The sequence below is a fragment of the Suricata suricatta genome, chromosome 12, assembly GCF_006229205.1.
Source record: "Suricata suricatta isolate VVHF042 chromosome 12, meerkat_22Aug2017_6uvM2_HiC, whole genome shotgun sequence".
Taxonomy (NCBI): domain Eukaryota; kingdom Metazoa; phylum Chordata; class Mammalia; order Carnivora; family Herpestidae; genus Suricata; species Suricata suricatta.
This window is the reverse complement of record NC_043711.1, coordinates 86,107,966-86,112,362: the sequence shown is the minus strand read 5'-3', so window position 1 is coordinate 86,112,362 and position 4,397 is coordinate 86,107,966.

Genomic DNA, 4,397 nt, shown 5'->3' with positions numbered 1-4,397 from the left:
GATCACGGTCCTGCAGGAAAGACAGGGGTGCTGCGGGACGCACAGCCCCCAAAGCCGTCCAAGGGAGAGTCCCCATCTGCTTCCAGCGCCCGCAACACCTAGGCAGGAGACAGCACGGGGAAGGGGCTTTAGCGCAAAGCAAGGACACAGAAATCAGCCTCCGCCGCTCTGGGGCCCCGGGACCGCCCCGGATTGAAAGTTCAGACAACCGCTCGGCACAACAGGGGTTGTAACACTTTCCCTTAAAGCTGTTGACAAGAAAATGGATTAACGCTCACAAGGTCACTTCGTGGGGCTCTGGGGGATTCGAGGCCGGGAGCCGGAGGCGGGTATGTGCGTGAAAATCACGCAGCCCCGCACCACTCGCTGCAGCACTCGGTCCCGCGAGCGTCACCGGACCCGCTTCTGGTAGCTGGCGGGACACGAGTCATCCCCGCGCGCGGAGGATCAGACCCGGAGCCCCATTCTCCGGGACACGCATCCCGAGAGGTCCGCATCCGGCGGAGGGGCCGGGCCCGGACCCAGGAGCAGGGCCTGGAATCGGGGCTGACCTCCGCCGGCTCTCCCCATCCCCTTGGGCCTCAGTTTCTCCTCCTGTCGGGGATGAAGGGGGATGCCACACCGGCCTTAGGCGGCCGCGGGGGGGAGGGGGGTTCCTCTGCATCTCAGCCCCGCAGCGACTCACCCGGGGAGCCGGGCCTGTCGCCGGCAGGGTCAGAGACGGGGCGCGATAAGGCGCCGCACGCCTTCGGAAGGTTCAGAACTACTCCGGACAGCAGCCACTGCCGCAGGAAACCCAGACACCCGCCCCGCGCCGGCGGAAATGCAGCTCGAGCGCGGGCTGCGCCCTAAAGTGGCGTCTCCCGAGCTGAACGCGCGCGCGCGCAATCTCCTATCGCCCCCTCGTGGGTAGGAGGTGAATATCTGACCCGCCAAGTATCCAATCCTTCATCTTCCTATCACCGCATCCATCCATCCATCCATTTATCCCTAAAAAAAAAAAATACCTAGGGAGCACCAGCTTTCTCATCCATCCACCTACGCACTCATCAATTCATCCATCTATGTATTCATCTAGACTCCCATCCATACAGAAAAAATATACTGAGCAGCTACTTCATGTTACGGACTGAGCTAAGCATTGGAAATGTATTGCAGAAGACAGACAGGGTTCTGATACAGTTTGTTGTTGTTATATTCTTGTGGGGATAATGAGTCAGCGAATACAATAATTTAAAATAATGACAAGTGCTACAAAGGAAATGGACAGGGTGGTATAATAGTGAGGACCTACTAAGCCAGGATAGACAGCAAGGGCCTGCCCCAGGAAATGATGTAACAGTGTTTTTCATAGACTTCTATCTGTCACTGCAACGTCCTATCCCATGAACACTACGGATGATGGCTACAACCATAATATCAGTTAATAATGACTAAGTTTTGAGTGCACACAATATTCCAGGCATTTTGATTCATTTAATCATCATGTCCATCAAGTAAGGTATAATCCCTATTATTATTAATTTTGCTGATGAGGAAAAAAAAGCTCAGAAAGTTTAATGTATCCAAGATCACGCAATTAATGTGTTAAGAAGTATGCATGATCTGAGAATGAGCTCTATTTGTGAGCTACCCACTTAGCCTGTTGTTTCCTAGGTGCTGTCAGAGGACAGAAAATTCCTTATTATTGTGGAAAAGCAGAGAGGGCTTTAAACTTACAGATGTTGGTTCCCATGCCTCAGAGGGCCCGTGGAGTGGTGCAGGGCCCATGATGGCTGCCTGCACACGCAATGGCAATGCGTTACAGTGTTACAAAAGAGGAACACTGAGCTGGGGGATATGCCTCTTGCAGCAAATAGAAGTAGGCCTGCTTTTAGTGTGGGAGGAGACTTTATCTCCTCCTTCAGGGTTGTTCACTGCAAAAGGCAGCTCTGAGAAAGGGCCCTGGGGAAAGAGGAGTCAAGGCCTTGCATTGTTAGCATATTCAGCAAGAACATGCAAAGAGGGGCTCCTGGGTGGCTCAGTCGGTTAAGCCGCCGACTGGCTCACGTCTTGATCTCGTGGTTCATGTGTGTGAGCACAGCTGTGATGACAGCTCGGAGCCTGGAGCCTGCTTCAGATTCTGTGTTTCCCTCTCTCTCTCTCTGACCCTCCCCTGTTCCTGCTGTCTCTCCCTCTCAAAAATAAATACAACCTTAAAAAAAAATGCTGATTCAGTCAGGGCACCCGGGGGGCTCAGTTGGTTGAGCAACTGACTGTGGGTTTCGGCTCAGGTTATGATCTAGTGGGTTCATGGGTTCCGGGACTGGCAATATGGAGCCCGCTGGAGTTCACTCTCTCCCTCTTTCGCCCTCTCCCCCACCCTTGCGTGCATATGCTTGTGAATGTGTGCGCACGCGCACTCTCTCTCAAATACATTTAAAAAACCAAAAAAACGTTTTAAAATAATAAAATATTGAATCATTCGTTAAAAGTATTTCCCAAAAGAGAACATCACACCCAGCTTTTCAGGTCCAAGCTAATAGGAAAAGAGGGAGTTAGTTGTTCTCAGTTGTTCATGTAACAACGATAATCGCCGAATTAGACGAGGTCAGTGAAGGAAAGTAAATTACAGTCCATCTCATGAAAGTAGTCGTAAGCATCTTTAAAAATATATTGGCAACTTTCAGGTGGAAGTAGCCTTGGCCCCAGTGGCCTTGAAGGGAGGGAACTGTGCTTCTATCTTGTGAATGTCTTCTGACCATTGACTTCAGACTTCCCGCCTCCAGAAGAGTGAGAGAGTAAATTTCTGTCATTTTAAGCCACACGGTTTGTGATGCTTTGTTACGGTAACCCTAGAAAACTAATGCAACAGACACAGGTAAAATTTTTCTCTACCACATATTAGCTGTATTAGCAATTTATTTCATCTTTCTGAACCTCAGTTTTACTATTAAAACTTTGTTAGTTTTAAACTTTAAAATTGATAAGATATGGGGACCCTGGGTGGCTCAGTCGGTTAAGTGTTTAACTCGTGATTTCAGCTCAGGTCATGATCTCATGGTTCGTGAGTTGGAGCCCCTCATCAGGCTCTGCGGGACACTTGCATGGAACCTGTTTGGGATTCTGTCTCCCTCTTTCTCTGCCCCTCCTCTGGTTGCTCTCTCTCTACTCTCTCAAAATAAATAAAAAGTAAAAAAGTAAAAGATAAAATATACAAAGTGGTGCAGATACTATGGAAAATAATATAGTATGACAATTGCTCAAAAAATTAAAAATAAAATCACCATATGATTCAGCTTTTCCACTTAAGGATATATTCTTGAAATAATCAAGAGTGTGGCCTTAAAGAGATATTTGTCTACCTGGTTCCTAGCAGCACTATTCATGACAGCCAAAGATGGAAGTATCCATTGACGGATGAATGTGTAAAAAACGTGATACACACATACGTAATGGAATGTTATTCAGCCTTAAAAAGAAAGGAAATTCTGGGGTGCCTGGGTGACTCAATCTGTTAAGCATCTGACTCTTGATTTTGGCTCAGGTCATGATTTCACAGTTCGTGAGTTTGAGTCCTGCATTGATCGGGCTCTGCATGGACAGTGCACAGCCTGCTTGGGATTCTCTTTCTCTCTCTTCCTCTCTCTCTCTCTCTCGGCCCCCTCCCCCAAATAAATAAATAAACAACAACAACAAAAAAACAGAAATTCTGGGGGCACTTGGGTGGCTCAGTCGGTTGAGCGCTGGGCTTCAGCTCAGTTCATGATCTTACGGTTCATGGGTTCAAGCCCCGAGTCAGGCTCTGTGCTGACAGCTAGCTCAAAGCCTGGAGCCTGCTTCAGATCCTGTACCTCCCTCTCTGACCCTCCCCTGCTTGCACTGTCTCTCTCTGTCTTTCAAAAATAAATAAAAACATTTAAAAAAATAAAAAAATAAAAAGAAATTTGGCATATGCCACAGCATGAAAGAACCTTGAGTAGAGTATGCTATGTGAAATAAGCCAGACACAGAAGGATGGATTCTACATGATTCTACTTAGAAGAAGCACTTAGAGTAGTCAAATTCAGAGAAGGTGAGAAGGAGAATGGTGGCTCTCAGGGGCTGGGGAAGGGAGGAAGGGGGAATCGTTGTGTAAAGGCGACGGGTTCAGTTATGCAAGAGAAAAATTCTGCAGGTTGGTTGCACAGCAGCACGAATGTACTTGACACCACTGAACTGAATATTTTTAAATGGTCAAGATGAAGGGCACTGGGGGGCTCAGTCAGAGTATCTGACTCTTGACTTCATCTCAAGTCATAATCACAGGGTCATGAGGTAGAGGCCCATGCTGGGCTTTGCTTCCTCTTGCCCTCCACACCCCCCTCTCTCTCAAATAAATAAATAAATAAAACCGTCAAGATAATAACTTCTAGGTT